Below are 18,012 nucleotides of genomic sequence, written 5' to 3'. Positions count from 1 at the left end.
CGTGAGAGAGAAACATCGATCTGCTGCCTCCCGGACACACCCCAACATATAGCCTGGGCATGTGCCCTGACTGGGAATCGAACCTGGGACATTTTGGTGCACTGGCCGGCGCTCCACCCCATGGAGCTACCCGTCAGGGCAGCGCTCTCTCTCCCAGGCCCCTGTGCATTGCATTCCTCATCTTTCTGCGGAAATGCCTGACCCGTATTTTATTGCACAACAATGTCATAGAATGATGGAGTGACCGTGGAGTTTGCTGACCACAGTTTAGACGTGATCTATTTCTTCCAGAAACGAGGGGGGGAGGGCTCTTTTTCACAAACGGCAGCATTGACCCTCCTCGATCCCTCTCAGCGTCCCCACGGAGACTGGACCCGACACGCTGTGGACCATGTCCCCGTCGATGCACTGGGAACAGGGTCCTGTGCTCGCTCACGAAGCCTGCTGCCGTTCTTCTGTGTTCTTCCGTGTTACTCGCTTTGGGCCGAATTACCGAGAAAAGCCTTCAAAATAAATCTGCTAAAACCGGAATTGATGACAAGTCTCAGTAAACAGCGTCCAGGTTTCTGGTTCAATACATTGCCCCCGGCTGCAGGGAGACGTTCAGAGCAGTAATTATTTCAGAGTATGGTGTCCTGGGGCGGCAGCGGCTGGTTCCGGTCCCTCGGCCATGTTCCTGCTGACACCGTAGAACGCGTGGCAGTTGTCACACCAGCAACGTGTCCACGGCACTAGAACATTCAAAACCCAAGCCGCGTATGTCGCTGGGCCTGTGCACGCACCTCCCACACGCAGCGTGTCCTCTGTCCTCAGAAAGGCTTTCCGACGCTGGAGGAAGGTGTTCTGGTACACCTGAAAAACTCACAAAATTTTAACTGCGGACATTACGGTCAGGAGAAATCTGGGGAAGAAAGGGCCTGGTGGTGGGGGTTGTTAGCATTCACAAATTTATTTATGCATTTGTGGCTTCTAAAGGAGGTAAATCCTGAATGACTCTCTCTCTAGGAGAAGGAGAAGCCCCCAAGTGGTTTATTTTCTGAATAATGGTGACCGATGGCATTTTTGGTTCCTGTCAAAGCCCTAACAGTTTTGTATATGAAGCACCTCTTGGGGAGCATATAAACCAGACGCGTGGAAAACCGGCTTCCTGGGAACAGTGTAGCGAGGTTCCAGAGGAACCGTGTTATTTGGTGGGAAGAGAACGGCGCGGGCAGCCGGTGACGTGACCCTAGCCCGCTGCGGGCACTGGCATCCGACACTGGACAAAGTGGTCTCCAGACCCCCTCACCCCCACCCCCCATGGACCAGGTCAGGGCACGTGCCTGAGTGCACGTCTGAGTTCCTCCTCTTCGGGCCCTGGTGCTGGCGGCTCTCGCTTCAGAAGGAAAGTGCCAAAGGAGGGCAGGCGGCCACACGTCTGAAGCCATCGCCACCTGTGTCCCTGGCCGCTCAGGGCCTTCTGTGAAGGGACCTGCCTCGTCCCTGGACCCAGACCAGCTCCGGGACCGGTGGCCTCGCTGGGTCCTGGCAGCCGCCCATGCTTGCTGGCCCATCGGGCAGCAGGTGGACAAGCAGGCTCCCGCCCGGTGTGTTGTGACTCACCCTGGGTCCACAGTGTCGCCTGGTGGTGGCAGGTGTTTCTCAGTTTCCAGATAAAGACGTGGGGAAAAGGAGAAAACTCAACAGCACCCTGACCGGGGGTCTTGGTCAAATTCCTTTCCTGGGACTTGTTCGTGAGCCCTGTGATTAATGGTTTTGTTTTCCTCTCTTTGGGGAATAGAGTGGGATTACAAAACCCGACCCACGGAGAAAGTCAGGCCAAGCTCTGCATGTTCCTCCTGGGACAGTGACTTGTCTACACTGTGACAAGGGGAGAAAATGAGTAATACTGATGAGAGATCCGCTTTTGTCCATGCAGTGGGTTTCTTGCTGCCAGGGCAGGGCCCCCTGGGTGTCTGAACCCCACCCCGGCCCTCAGCAGCTGCCTCTGGGAGGGTCAGCCCCGGCCCAGGCTTGGCTGTGGGTTTCGGGAAAATGCCCGTCTGTCCGTCTGTGGGTCACTTCAGGTGACCAAAGCCACTGCCACGTGAACAGAGGGCACCAACTAGGGCAGCAGAGACACAAGTGTGGAGTGAGGGTTCTTTTCCAGCTCCCGATTAGGGTGGAAGGAGAAGCAAGATGTTCGAACGTTCGATCTCTCTCCCAGAACCGACGGCCCCAGTGCGTGGAGTGGGCCCTAGGGAAACCTGGCTCTTCGCTGGGACAAGGTCTACGGCAAACAGCCCATGACAACCAGCAGACAGCCTGTGGCTGGAGTCAGAGAGAAATCTCTGATAGAAGCCATTTGGTCCCCTCTTTCCTTTGTAAGCTGACAATTGCCAGTTACTCCAGCCTTTGAGGAAACAGTGATTTTATTGTCCCCACCCTCCCCCCCAGAACGTGCACAGGTCGCCTGTGTCCCTCACGAAGTGTGGTGTGGTCCCCCACACGTGTGGGCAGACAGCCGCACGGGGACCAGCGTCTCCCTCCCTCCCCCCCCAGAGCCCTCCCAATGTGGCCCCAAAGGGCACTCGCGTGTTTTGGGTCGTTGGCTCATGCCCCAGACTTCTCTGACCTCTTAGAGTTTCTCAATCCTTAAATTTCTCGATCCTGAACTGCTGTTTAGCAGGGCTATCTTGGTGCAGAGTTCAAGTGCAAGGGTTGGTGTGATGCTTAGTGTTTCACTGTTTTGGATTCAGACCAGCACTTGAGACTTTCGGGTTGGTTACTATGATTTTCATTACCCGTTCACGCGACTTTCTGTGGGAATGCATGTCTGACATCACCATCGACACGAAGGAGAAAGGGTGGCTCAGGGTGTCCGTCCTCACCCATGGCCCTGTGTTCTGACCAAGACAGCTGAGGAGGGGCTGTGGGAGACCACAGAGTCGTTCCTGTGAAAAGGCCTGAAGGACAGCAGGACCGACAGAGCCCAGGGGGCCTGGAGGGGCCTGTGCTCAGGTTGGACAGGAGTGAAGGGGGCGGCCCCTCTGCACCTGTCCAGCCGAGCGCAATGGTCGGAGTGATGTTCAGTGTGCCGGGGACCCACGGCTCTCTGTTTAATGAAGAAGGAGAAAAAGAGGCCGCTGGAAGTTGGAGCCCCGAGAGGAAGGAAGGGCGGCTGGACGTGTCCTCAGCAGTCGAGAACCAAGCGAGCTGAGTGTGTGTGGGGAGGAGTCTTGGCTGAGCTCACAATTCTGTGGGGAGGAGATGACAGCAGAAAGCAGGGAGACGTTCCTGTCCCCATCAGCTTCAAAGGCGGTTGGTGATGCCCTGTCAGTTTCCAAGCACGGGTGGGGGGGGCAGTGAGGGAAACTGAGGGAGGGACTGCACAAACGGGCACAGGGACCCCCAGGGAGGACGGGGCCTGCAGGGCACAGTAGTGCCGGGTTCCTCGATGGGTGGACGGGCCGGTCAGCAGCACAGCTGTCCTGCAGGGCTGCCTGCGGGCTGCCTGCGGGCGTCCTCTGCCTGGTTCTATTTTCGGAGAAAGATACTCACATCCTGTCATTTAGCTAGGTCGCCAACACAGCGGGAGACATTCCAGATGAAAGTAAATGTTAGTAGAAATGAGGTTCTTTAAGAAAACATTTTCTATTTATGTCCCGAATCGTGCTAGTTTTGTTTTCGCCCACCCTGTGATCCACTCGACTACCATGACTTTTGTGGTGTGACTCCTCTCTCTGGTTCGTTGGCACCCAGAGCGACCAAGAGGCGTCCTGTCCAAACGCCCCCCGAGCAACCGTGGGTCTGCACACACAAAGTAAAAGACAAAAGATAGGCCTGCAGCTCCTGGCCTGCGGGCAGAGACCGGTCGGCCTGCCGCCACAGGGTCGAACGTCACGCCTGGCACCGCTCGACGGCCCTTCTCCGCAGAAACCGGAGATAAAACACGCACAACCGTGACAGAATAGTCCCGGACATTTTAAATGGTCAGTGTGAAGATCTTGAGCAATACGTGTGTCACGAGAGCCCCACTACTGGTGGCAGTGCACACTTACCTCCTCTGTTTTTCACACCGGTGACAATAACATGACCGAAGAGTCCAGCAAGGCCACAGCTTCCTGGCTGAAGCCCTTGTAGGAGAAGCATTCGAATGCTGAGCAGTGAAAGTGAGTGGTACACCGGGCGGAACGGGAACCGCGTGGGCCGCAGGCTGGGCCCGGCTCCTGCCAGCGGGGACCCTGCCAATTGACGTCAGCGCTGCCAGCCTCCCCCGGGACCGCCACCAGCTGGGCCGCCAACTGTGCAGCCGGCCGGGGCTGCTGGAAAAATGTTTGGCTGTGGCTTCGGAGAGTGAACGCACTCCGAGACACAGACTATTTTCGGTGCAGGCAGAAGCCTTGCAGATAGAATTCCTATGACAAAGGATATTTTTCTGGATTCACTTTTGTGCATCAGTTCCATAAATCAGAAAAAGTCTTCATTTTAAATCAGGTTTGAATCTAGTCATAAGATCAATGAGTTAAAACTTATTGGCAACTAATCGTTTTGTAAGTTCCTATTTTTAAGGCTCAAGATGTGACCTACCCGGCATGTGCGTGTGAATCGGGTTTTAAAAACGGGGTGAAATCTGGAGAAAAACCCAGCGGCAGCTCAACACCCACGGCCTCTCCCCTCTGTTGATGGATTCGACTGTCACTGAGCATGTGTGGTGGGCCAGGCTCTGTTCTGGGCACCTGAGACACACAGGGGAAAATGACAGACAGAACCCTGCCTGTGAGGGGATGGCAAGCCTACTGGGGGGACAGGAAAACCCACAGATCAATAAATCATTTAGTGTTGGGGAGGGTGGGCAGGCTGGGGTTTCTCAGGGACAGGCAGACGGGTGTAGGCCTTCTCAGCAGTGACTTGGGCTGCAGCTCGAAGGAGTGAGCCCGGAAGCTGCCTGGGGGATGAGTGTGGCAGGCGGAGCCCCAGAGTCCGACCCACGCTCCATTACCTTGGCCGGGGCAGGGAGGAGCAGTGCAGGCAGGGAGATGCGTTGGGCAGGTCTTACCTTTGACCTGGAAGGAAATGGGGAAGCCTGGAGACTTTTGGGTGCAGGGTGAGGGTGACAGTGTGGGATTTACACTCTCACAGGGTCTCTGGTGGAGTCTGGAGGCTCTCGGCATGGGGGGAGCCAGGGGAGGGGCAGCGCTGTTTGGATTCTGGAGCCGCCCACAGGAGGCCGGGACAGACAGAGGTTGGAGAGAGAAAGCGTATCAGGCCTCCCTGGGTGCCCGAGGCCTGAGCCACTGGACAGAGGGTGTTCTGTTCCCACCCGCAGGCCTGGGACACAGTGTGGACCTGTTCCTAGTGCCCGTGCTGATGGCCTGAGCACAGGCTGGCTCAGGGTCTGTCCATCTCTGCGTAAGACCATTAGGCTGTTACAGCCCCTGGTTCTCAACCAGAGTTTTTGGAAAAAGCATCGAGTGGAATGTGGTTGTGGAGACTGGGGGACCCACCAGCGCAGACTGAGTAGTGCCCAGCAGCCGCTGTTGGCTCACACTGCGGTTTTCTCTGGCCAATGCCTGTGGCCCCAGGGAGCGACTGCCTCTGCGGGCTGACAGGGACGCAGAGTCTGACCTCCGGACCCCCGTCTGGTGAGCGGGGAGGACCAACCCAGTTCCAGGCTTCAGTGAGTGACAGCCCCAGCTTCCTTTCTGTGCGCAAGACAAACAGCGTCAAACCTCGATGACGGCGGTGAGGGTACCCCGGGCTGGCCAAGGGCTCAGAGGCGCTGTGTGTATGCGGTGGGAGTGGGGGTGGCGCCTGGATGGGAAAATCTCCCTGGCAGGGACCTGAGGCCCACACAGGGACAGGTCCAGAGTCTGGAACCCTCATGTGCACCAAGCCCTGAGATGCCAGCCCAGGGCTGGAGGGGCAGCTCCCAGCAAAGTTTGGGCCACCTCACTGGGCAGGGCAGGCTGTGGTCGTTTGCATTTCACACTCAGGTATCTGCATGCCTGGTGCGACATTTTCCAGGGGACAAGGTGCCACAAATCCGAAGGTTCTGGGTTTGTTTGCCACAGGTTTGCCTTCCGCTGAAACGAAAGTAGGTCAGGGCTCTTCTAGAAATTCCTTTTGTTGTGAGGCGCAGTTATCGGCAAGATGGAGGAGGCAGACTGGGCTGCCTGCCCCTTCTCTTTCCTGGAGTGTCTCCCTGCGGACTGCAGCTCTCCCGGGAGGGCTCTTTCCCACCACACAGGACCAATAGGCACGCAGGGACTCTGGAGGGTCGTGCACACGCAGGGCTGGGCTGGCCCGGAGTGTTGGGGCAGTGACGGCGTCCGTGCTGGGTGGAGGGGGTGCCAGCACGGCCATGGCAGGTGGTGGAGCGAGCGTCTTGGAACAGTGGGCGTGGTGTGTGCACAACCAGAGGCTGGAACACCCAGGGGCTGGTGACGTCAGTGTGTGGCCCAGAGGACATGCGTGTCAGGGGCCTGCAGCCGACCTGCCCTGCCCTCCCAGAGCGGGCAGCAGCGTCTGGGTTCACCCTCCCAGCCCAAGCGCCATAAAACCAGCCCAGCGGCAGAAAGCTCTCCGGATACTGGACAGCAGGCCGCGCGGGTACGCGGTCCCTGGGCAAAGGCAACGATGCGGAGTCTCTAGGTTCTTCTCTGTGCAGGGCCGCAGGCGCTTCCTGGTCCCAGGCCGGGGCGGAGCCTGGCGGAGGCGTGGCCTGGGCTTCAGGGAGTTTCAGGGGCCGGGAGGAGCAGGTTGGAAATCCGAGAGGCACTGGATCTATATAGGGAGAGAGCGTGGCGGAGGCCCCGGTGGTGGACTGGGCGGTGATCCGCGTGGAAACGAGGATGGTCGCCTGTGGCCTGCTGAGAAGAACGCAGAGAAAATCTTTTCAGAGTTTGAAGCACTAGGGAAAATAGGAAAATTGGGTGGATTGGATATGTTTTCCATGTGATGAAAGTAAAAATTAATTTTAAGGAAGCTGAAAAAAAATAGTATTAAAATGCATTACCCATTTTCATCCTGCTAACCCTTGGTGTCACCGGTTGAGTTGTGTCCCCAAAACATGTTCAAGTCTCAGGCCCAGGGTCTGAGGAGGCCACCTCATGGGAAACAGGGGCATCACCGGTGCAGTTACTGAGACGAAGTCGCCCTGGAGCAGGCGAGCCCTTGACTTGACAGGCCTGGGGCCTCACGAGAGAAGACAGACTCAGGGAAGAGGCTAAAGACCAGCAGAAGTGGAGACTGGAGTGGTGTGTCTACGAGCCAAGGATTGCCAAGGATTGCCAAGGATTGCCAAGGATTGCCAAGGATCGGGAATGCCAGCCAACACCGGAGCCGGGGAATAAGGTCGGACCCTCCTCCCCTGCAGTTCTTGGAGGGTGTGCGGCCCTGCGTGCGCCTGAATTCAGACCTCTGGCTTCAGGCTGTGTCACAGCAGATTCCTACTGTTCGAAGCCACTCAGTTGCAGAATGTGTGACGTCAGCCCCGGGAAACTGCTGCGCTTGGCAAAGTGTCGGGCACCTTGCGGGTTCCCATGAGTGATTAGTAGGTAAGTAGCTAGGTGTTCGCTCACATTCAAAGGTGATTTCTGAAGCCTGGGCCCCAGGAAGTCTTTGATATAAAACTTCTAAGTTGCACAAGCAATACTGCTCACCTGAAGATAAAAGGCTTTCAAAATGAGAGAGGCAAGAAGCACTTACTTGAGATCAATAAAAAGAATTATTTGGGAATCGCTGATTCAGGCAGAAGACCAGATAGTGGTCTTAGGCGTTAGAAGACGAGGGCAGGGGACATTTATGAGAAGGAGAAGGGGGACAAGGCTCTCCAGAGAAGGGAGGCATTGCTATCGGTGCAGATAACATAGTCACATTTATTCCAAAGAATGAGTTCAGTGTTCAGCCCAGCGCCCATCCGTCTGTCGGTCATCATCTCTGCTTCCTTGTCCCCTTTGCAAACAGTTGTCTAGAAGACATGAGGTCACGTAGGCTCAATTTGAAGGTCATTCTGTCCTGTTTGAACTTCCAGGGGTCTGAGGATCAGGTAGGTGGGGCTACTCCTCTGGCTCCATTTTAAAGGGGCTCTGTTTCTTACACCGAAAATACCCTATGACTTGCAGGTGGAAGAGTGAGGTGGTTTATCTCCTGAGGACACCATGGGGCTTTTCAGTTTTCTCGTGTGAGCTGTGATCTAATTGTCAATGAACCTGCTCCTTTCTCACAGACCAGGAGAATCTGAAAAGAGAGAAAACAGGGAGTCCCTTGGCCGCTGCAGTCTGGGTCCCGCTTTCTTGTTCTTCCTTTGGCCGTGGCTTCCTGGGTCTGTCCAAGTGTCTGCACGGTCACGGGCGGTGGTCAGTCCCGTTTTCCCAGAGGCTGTGTAGCTCGGGACAGTTGTTATTTTTAAAGATAATTGTTGTTTTGTAAATAATGATTTTCTTTTTGGGGAGAGGATTTGTTGAGCTATTCACTCTGCCATACGGAAGTCCTGCCCATTGATCTGAAACATGCCTTCTTTGTGAATAGAAGCATCCGATGCTATAAATTTTCCTCTAAGTATTGCTTTGGCTGCATCTCATGCATTTTGATAGGCTGTTTTTGTTTTTATCCCAAAGAAATGTTTCCTAATTTTTCCATTGGCTTTTTCTTTGAAACACTGCCTATTTCAGAGTGTTTAATCTCCAAATATTTAGAGATTTAAAATATGTTTCTGTTACTGACTTTCAATTTGAAATAATTTTGTTCACAGAATGCACTTTGTATGACTTCAGTTCACTGAAATCAGGGGCACTTGTTTCCAGGCCCCGAATGTGGTCTGTGTTGGTAAATGCTCCAGATGCACTTGAAATGAGTATGTGTTTTGTGGTTGAGGAAGGGCGTTTTTCATAGACACCAATTAAAACAAGTCGATGGTAGTGTTCGTCAAGACTTCTGTATCGTTATCACTCTGCTGTCCCCTTGTTTTATCAATTACTGAGAGAGATGTAATAAATTTACATCTGTCTATTATAAATCTGTCTATTTCTCCTTTTAGTTTCACCAGCTTTTGCTTCAAGGATTTTGAAGGTCTGTTGTGTGCGTATCAAGTTAGCATTGTGTGTCCTCAAAATGAACGGATCTTCTTGTCATTGTACAATGTTCCTCACTGTCCTTAATGAATTCTTTGCTTTGAAATTTACTTTGTCTGACATTACACTTGCCACTGCAGTGTTTTTTGACTAGTGTTCTAATAATATATTTTTCAATATTTTACTGCTAGCATCTCAGTATATGTGTGTATATGTGCACACACATATCTTTGCCTTGAAATCACACTGTTTAGCCCAGAAGCCAGCCAGCGATGGCCCGGAGGCCAGACCCACCATCTGGTTCTGTGAATAAGCTGGGCTGGAACGCAGCCGCGTCCACCGTTACTTGTGGGCGCCTGTGACTGATTTCTTGCCACGGCAGCAGAGATCGTGTTGCCTGCCTCGCGCGAAACGATTTCTCTCTGGTCCTGGGCAGAAATCCCTGGATCAGTGCGTTTGCTGTGACATCCAATATGCTTGTGTTTCAATCTCTTATCTTGTTACTGCTCTTGGTTTTCCCATCTGCTGTCTATTCTTCTCCTTTACTGTCTTTTTCTATACTGACTACTTTTAATAATCCCATTTTATTGCCATCACTGGATTATTAGCTGCGTTGTTTGGTGTGTGTACATGGTCACTCTGGGGTCTACCATGTATCATGTCAACCTTCGCGTGATCTGAGATACGCTTGTCATGTGTGTGACGCGCATAGTGAAGGAGCCTGTGACAGGCAGCTATGATTCCCACCCCTGGTCCGCTGACTGCTGTTCTGATACGTTTCACTGTTCCATCAGTTACAAGCCCCAGGATGTATTTTTAGCATTTTCACTGTATACCATCAGTATCTTTAAAGTTCATTATTTACCTGAAAATTTTGTTTTGTTCCACATTTCAGTTTTCTGGGTTGGAGAATAAATCTCATCTCTCTTCCTTCTGCTGGGATCTTTCACAAATTTGGGTGCCATTTCAAATTCGAAATCCACAAATGAGAACTGAGGACCTGTGATACTCAGCCACATTCAGGGTGTTTCTGCCTTTGCTGTCTCATTCAGCCTTCCTGTGAGGGCCATGCCGTCCATCATGTTTTAAAAATGAGAAGGTGGAGAATCGGAGGTTAGTTGTCTGTAGCATCAGCTCAAAGGGCACTGGTGTTTGAAGCCTTACGAGGAAGAAGAAGCCTGGGCATCGTTACGGCTCAGTTTTAGGGGTCCCCAGCTGTGTGCTGTGAAAACTCACCCGTCAGCCAAGGGGTGAGAGGGGTCTGGGGCTTTCCCCACGGCCAGCCTGCCTGGGCCATGGGCGACAGTCAAGCTAAAAGCCACTTGTTACTCATGGCTTTGGGAGCAGCTGAGGTCCCCCGCCCCTGATTCCTACAAGCAACCAAAGGGGACGTCTCCATTTGTGAATTCTCACAGACTGGAGAAGAATCCTGCCTCAGGGGGTCCCTCGCCCTGGGAGGGGGCGCAATTGCCATCACACTGTGGTCAGCACTCCCGTCCTTTGCTCCATCTCCACCTCCCAAGGCTCTTCGGAGACAAACAGCCTCGAGCAGCCTCCCAGAACATCAGCAGCAGCATGTGGTACCTGGAAGCACAGCCGGCCCGTGGAGCGCTTCTCCAAACTCACATTCCTGGGTCACAGTTCAGGCCGATGAAACTCAGTCAGAAGCCATTGCATCCCAAACTTGGCTGCGGTTGGAACCCCTGGGAAGCTTCTGGAAGTTACCTTTGTCTTGGGTGTGCTCCCTGGAAATCTGAAATGGTGGGAAGACCCCTGTTTGTGGGGGCCACCAGCTTAGGAACCAGAGCTCTCCTCACAGCAAGGTTTGGGGACTGTAGCCCAGGACCTGCGGTCCCCTCTCCTGTGACCCAGCTGCCGTAAATGGTGGCTTTGAATGGCTGACCGTGCCACATCTGGGATAGTTGCCTGGGAGGTTGGGGAGCAGTTTGGGGCCCGGGGACCAGCAAACTGCTTGCCCCAGCACCCCCACCCCAGGGTCAGGGAAGGAGCCCCCTGCCTGGTCCCTCCTGCTGGTGGGTCCTCTGGGGGTCCTCCCTAGTGACCCCGTGGGTAGGTCCCCAGGAGTCAGGCTCTGCACGGAAGGAGCCACCCAGACATGGGCTGTGCCGGTGGCCGGTTATAGGTGCAGAGTCACTGGGCTGGCGTGGACCTGAGGGGTGGCCGGCCTGGGAACCCGCTGCATGGTGCCTGGGATCTGCGCCTTAGGGGGGCTGGAGGAGCTGGGCTTGGAGACCCAGCCCCCACGCTCGGATGGTACCCAGGTGCGTGTGGTTGAGGACACAAGGAGCCCACCCTGCCTCGCCCTCCCCACCCTGTTCCTTGGGTGGGTGAGCTCTCTTTAAATGAAATACAAGTTAAAACAAAACCAAAACAAAGCCTCAGCAGGCCGCCAGGGGACCTGTGCGGGGAGAGACCAGGTAGGTGTGGGGGGTCCTGGTCCACTAGCGTTTCTGGGGTGACTAAGAGCTACAAAGGGGAAAAAACTGGCTACAATTTGTGGGTGGGACAAACAAGGAAAACTTGAAATACATAAATGTCTAACTAAATGTCCACGAACTAGAACGTTGTCCCAACCGGTTTCCTGCGATTTTACTGAACCCGTGTACTCTGTTTCATGTGGGACGTGGTGAATGTTTAGTAGGTTTGCTCTGCAGTCAGGAAGGCTCAGAGCCATGAGGATGAAAGCACTGTGGGAGGAGGGGCCGCAGGCGCACTGCCCTCCCGGGTGGGAGCGGGGGTGAGGGTGGTGGCGGGAGGCTGACTCAGCGCTCCTGTGGCAGGAACGGGAGGAAGTTCTGGGGCTCTGAGCGCGCTGCCCCTTCTCTCCTGGTTAAAGGCATTTGGATGGATCCAGAAGAGTCTGGGTTGGACCCCGCAGAGCGGCTGACATCTCCCCAGTGCACCCAGGAGAGGGAAGGGCACCCCAGGCACCCCAGGGGGACCCTGGCACTCCACACGGCACCTAGAGCCTGGCTTGGTGTCTTGGGCTGTTGAGCATCACTTTTCTTCGTTTGTTAAAAATCGGTCTGCTGAAGTGTCATCAGCGTGCTCTGACATGCGACGCATTGAGGGGCGTGTCCGTCTGCTCCAACCAGTGCCCCTGCCTCCGTGGCCAGCACAGCCATTCAGTGGCAGCGTGTCTCCATGGCCCCAAGTCCCCTCTGTGGCCGGCCAAACGCCACTCGCAGGTGAGCACCCTCTGCCTTCAGCGGCCAGACTTCTCTGAATTTTGGCAAGTGGATGAAAGTGTCGAGTTACGAGACAAACTCATACTAAGGACGGAAGGTCCAGGTACCGACTGTCGTTAACACGACCGAATGGTCGTGAAGGGAGTCGATCCTAAGAGTTTTCACCCCAAGGAAAACATTTTTCTTGTATCTGATTGAGATGATGGGTGTTAATGAACTTGGTGGTGGTCAGCCGAGCCATCCCACAGTGCACCTGGAACTTGGATGGGGCTTCGTGGGGACTAAATCTCAAAGAGGCTAGAAGAGGCAAACCAACACAAGTCAGTGGGGGTGACGAGAAGGGACCACTTCGCCTTACGTCTGACCTCAGGGGAGCTTCCAGCCGAGTTTTCACCACGAATGAGCGCTGGCTCCTGTCAGGTGCTTTTTCCATGTCCATCCATACTGTTACGTGATGTGTCATTTTATTCTTTTGATGGTGTGGGTTGCAGTAATTGATTTCACATGGTTGGATCTGACTTGCCAAGACTTTGTTGAGGAAGTTTGCACCCGTGTTTGTTGAGACCCACGACTGTATAGTTTTCTTGTGATGTCTGCCTCTGGTTTCGGCAGTATGGTGATGCTGGCCGCACACACTGAGCCGGGAAGTAGTCCCTCTAATTCTGTCCTCCGGCGGAAATGATAGAGAATGGGTGTGATTTGTTTCTGTAAATATTTGGTAGGATTCACTAGTGAACCCACGGGGCCTGGGGCTTTCTGCTTTGGAAGGCGACTCTGGTGGTGCCCCTTCCAACCGTGATACTCCCTCCCGCACTCGAGTTAAAGATTGTCAGTTTTAAATGGTCTTTCAAAGGAGCAGTTTGGTTTCATTGATTGCCGTTCTTGGCTGTCCCTTTAGGTTTTCATCCCTAATAATATCCCTTGTTCTACGGCCTGTTTTGTCTGCTGTTAATGGAGCCATTCCGGCTTTCTTACACTTGCTGTTTCCATAATGTACCTTTTCCCATTCTTTTAATATATGTGTAAATTAAAAAAAATCTATGTACATATCTTTCCATTTAAAGTTTGAATTTAAAATGTATTAAAAATGTAAAAATATTAAGCATTTATTTCTTCTTGTGTCTTGTAAACCATATATAATTGGATCTTATGTTTATGTCCAGTTTGACAATCTCTGCTGTTAGGCTGGAGTGTTTATTTTTTATTATTTTTATGTTTTTTGTATTTGAATAAAACATTTATTATTTTCTTCTCAGGAAAAGCAGGAAGTTAGGGAAACACTGCCTTTTCCAGCCCGCATTAGTTTGCAGTTGGTTCTAACCCTAACTGCTACGGCTGCCAATCGTGTCCGCTGTTTAACCAGAACCAAGGAGGTGGCCCAATAGGATGTTGCGTGGACAAGTCGGGACTGTCAGCGTAAGACAGAAGTCCCGAGACAGTGTCTTTCCGAGCAGCTCCTCCTTCTCCGTTTGGGAGGATGTGCCTGAAGCGTGTAGCGAGTCAGCATTTAGAAAGTGCCTCCTCTCCCTATAAAACCATCCACCTTTTCCCAAAGTACCTGAGCTCCCTAAGCCCTCACAGCCCCTGACCCAGAATATCAATTAAGGTCCTCCTTATATCAGCAATCACAACCAGTAAATTAGGAAGTGGGGCCCCTAAATGCCACCAACTGAGATCCACGTGCTCATTTCCACAACTGGATATGGGGAGACAGGCTTTTCCGTCACCTTACCCAGATCTCAAGATTAATTAAAAATAACATAAAGTGCTTTTAGGTCCCTAGAGAGAGACATGATATAAATAAGTGGTTTATGATCAAGAACGATAAATACACAGGCAAAAATAGCTCTAGCCACGTGACCTTATGGCTTGGAGATGGGCAGGCAAGGCATTCTTCCCTGTTATGTTCTTAGTCATTTCAGTCATTAGGCTGAAGTGTTTAGATTAATTATAGTACAAATATTGATATGATTAAATTTGGATCTGCCATTTTGCTATCTTTTTTATCTCCTTGTTTGGGTTAAGCATAATTTGTAATACATTAATACATTTATGAACATATTTTTAATACACCTTATTCATTATACTTTACAGTTGTCCCATTCCCTCCTCCACCCACATACCCCCCTTAGTTCATGCCCATGGGTCATACATATAAGTTCTTTGGCTTCTCCATTTTTTATACTATTCTTACCCTCCCCCTGTCCATTTTGTACCTACCATTTATGCTTCTTATTCCCTGTACCTTTGCCCCCATTCTCCCCCCTCTCCTTCCCCGTTGATAACCCCCCATATGATCTCCATTTCTGTGATTAAGTTCCTGTTCTAGTTGTTTGCTTAGTTTTTTTTTCTTTTAGGTTCAGTTGTTGGTTGATAGTTGGGAGTTTGTTATCATTTTACTGCCCATAGTTTTGATCATCTTCTTTTTCTTAGGTAACATTTCATATAATAAGGGCTTGGTGATGATGAACTCCTTGCACTTGACCTTATTTGTGAAGCACTTTATTTGCCCCTCCATTCCAAACGAAAGCTTTGCTGGATAGGGTCATCTTGGATGTAGTAGGTCCTTGCCTTTCATTACTTTGAATACTTCTTTCTAACCCCTTCTTGCCCATAGAGTTTAAGAAATCAGCTGATAGTCTGATGGGAACTCCTTTGTAGGTAACTGTCTCCTTTTCTCTTGCTGCTTTTAAGATTCTCTCCTTATCTTAAATCTTGGCTAATGTAATTACGATGTGCCTTGGTGTGTGCTTCCATGGGTCCAATTTTGTTGGGACTCTCTGAGCTTCCTGGACTTCCTCGAAGTCTTTCCTTTGCCAGACTTGGGAAGTTCTCCTTTATTATTTGTTCAAAAAAGTTTTCAACTTCTTGTCCTTCCCCTTCTCCTTCTGGCACCCCTGTGATTAGGATGTTGGAACATTTAGAGATGTCCTGGAAGTTCCCAAGCCTCTCCTCATTTTTTTGAATTCTTGTTTCTTCATTCTATTCGAGTTGGATGTTTATTTCTTCCTTTTGTTCCAAATCATTGATTTGAGTCCTGGTTTCCTTCCTGTCACTGTTGGTTCCCTGTACATTTTGTTTTCTTTCACTTTGGGTAGCCTTCATTTCTTCCTTCATTTTGCAACTGAGCTCAGTCAGTTCTGTGAGCATCCTGATCACCAGTGTTCTGAACTGTGCATCTGATAGGTTGGCTATCTCTTTGTCACTTAGTTGTATTTTTTTCTGGAGCTTGATCTGTTCTTTCATTTCGGCCATTTTTAATTTATCTCAGTGCACCTGTTACATAATAAGGGGCAGAGCCTTAGGCGTTCGCCAGGGCAGGGCAACCTGGTCACTGCGTTGTATGTGGGGGAGGGGTCCGAGAGAAAACAATGCCACTTGTTCGGCTCTCTGATGGCTCTCAGCCACTTCCTCCATGACCCACAAGCAAGTTGGACCCTTTTGGTGCTGATTCCCTGGAGGGTGGGTTTGTGTATGTTCTAAGACTTTTGGGTCTCTTCAGGGAACTCTCCTGTGAGGCTGGGAGTTTCTCCTGGTGTCACAACCCCCACAGGTTTTTATAGTCAGAGGTTCTGAGGCTTTATTTCCCTGCACTGGAGCCTGGGTTGTGCAGTCTGTCTCGCTCCCCAGTTGTTCCTCTGGGTGTATCTGTTCTGGGTGAGTGTTTCTTCTTTAATCCCTTGGTTGTCAGACTTCCATACAGTTCAATTTTCTGGCAGTTGTGGGTTTGTGTTTTTTTTTGAATTTGTTGTTGTCCTTCTTTTGGTTGTGAGGAGGCACAGTGTATCTACCTACACCTCCATCTTGGCCAGAAGTCCGAATGTCAAATTTATTGATATTTTTTGTTATTATTGTAGTAGTTCTAGGGATTAAAATATATAATTTATACTTATATCAAAATAGCCTTCAAATGAACACTGACAGGTTCCAGTAAAAGGCAGAAACTTTGCACTAACATAGCAGTATTCTCTACTGCTTCCTTTGTGCTAATGTTGTTATATAGAATGTCCCTGTGAGCCTTATTAACTTAATAGGATAATGTTTAAATGCTTGCTTTCAATGACATCTTTTGAGAAATTGAGAGAACACACACACACTGCCTTACCTCTTACACTCACCAAATCGTTACCGTCTAGGGTCACTTCCCTTCGGCTTGGAAAGCTTCGCACAGGGTTCCTGGCAGCAGAGGTACTTGTGTCTCCGCTGCTGGTTGTTGAGAAATGTCCTTGCGTCACCTTCATTCACGTCCCCTTTGTGCTGGAAGGGCAGTTTTAATAGTCGTAGACTTCTGGATTACCTCTCATTCCGACACTGGGAACAGGCCACCGCAGTGCTTCCTGGCCTCCCCTGTTTCCAACCGGCAGCCCGGCCGTGGCCGCATCGTTTCCCACTGTGTGTGACGTCACTTTCCCTGTCTGGTTCCAGCGCTGTCTCTTCGCCCGTGGCTTTCAGCCGTTTGACTGCGTGCATCCGAGTGGGGTCGTGTTCATCGTGCTTGGGGGCTGATGCACTTTTTGGCTCTTTGATTTGATGGGTGCTTTATCAAAACTATGAAGACTTGGCTTTCATTCCTTCTAATAATTTTTTACCCGTTCTACCTGCCTTCTTTCTGAGAACACACCTGTGTAAATGTGGGTGATGCTCTTCGGTGAGTCATGGGGACTGCTCCTTTATCCTCAGTCTCTCATCATTTACCTCAAGCTGGATGACTTCTAGTTATTGTTATTTTTCATTCACTGATTGTTTTCTCCAGCCATTCCCATAGGAAGTTTTCTTTCTTTTTTTTTTTTTAGTTATTGTACTTTTCAGCCTTAGAGTTTCTGATTTTTAACAGTTTCCATTTCTATGTTGAGATTTTCTATTACTTCACTGATTCCATACTTTGTTTAAGTTGTGTGGCCATATTTATAACTGCTTTGAAGTTTTCCTCTTCTAAATATAGCATAAAAACTAGACATGTATAATATGTTCCATCAACTGGATTGCATTTCGTTCTCCTGAAGGCTCTTGGTCAGTTTTTTTATAGACAATTGACTCACCTGGAGCTGAATGGAAACATCCCTCCCTGGCCCTGTGCGCCCCTTGATGTCTCCGAGAAGTTCTTTTTCTTTTTTATAATGTACCTTGAGATTTCTTTTTTAAAAAATATTNGCGCGTCCTGGCCTCCCCTGTTTCCAACCGGCAGCCCGGCCGTGGCCGCATCGTTTCCCACTGTGTGTGACGTCACTTTCCCTGTCTGGTTCCAGCGCTGTCTCTTCACCCGTGGCTTTCAGCCGTTCGACTGCGTGCATCCGAGTGGGGTCGTGTTCATCGTGCTTGGGGGCTGATGTACTTTTTGGCTCTTTGATTTGATGGGTGCTTTATCAAAACTAAGAAGACTTGGCTTTCATTCCTTCTAATAATTTTTTACCCGTTCTACCTGCCTTCTTTCTGAGAACACACCTGTGTAAGTGTGGGTGATGCTCTTCGGTGAGTCTTGGGGACTGTTTCTGTATCCTCAGTCTCTCATCATTTACCTCAAGCTGGATGACTTCTAGTTATTATTATTTTTCATTCACTGATTGTTTTCTCCAGCCATTCCCATAGGAAGTTTTCTTTCTTTTTCTTTTTTTTTTTAGTTATTGTACTTTTCAGCCTTAGAGTTTCTGATTTTTAACAGTTTCCATTTCTATGTTGAGATTTTCTATTACTTCACTGATTCCATACTTTGTTTAAGTTGTGTGGCCATATTTATAACTGCTTTGAAGTTT

The sequence above is a fragment of the Sturnira hondurensis genome, unplaced genomic scaffold (assembly GCF_014824575.4).
Source record: "Sturnira hondurensis isolate 20B ecotype Veracruz unplaced genomic scaffold, ASM1482457v3 Scaffold0000167, whole genome shotgun sequence".
NCBI lineage: Eukaryota > Metazoa > Chordata > Mammalia > Chiroptera > Phyllostomidae > Sturnira > Sturnira hondurensis.
Note: the sequence above shows the minus strand (reverse complement) of the source record.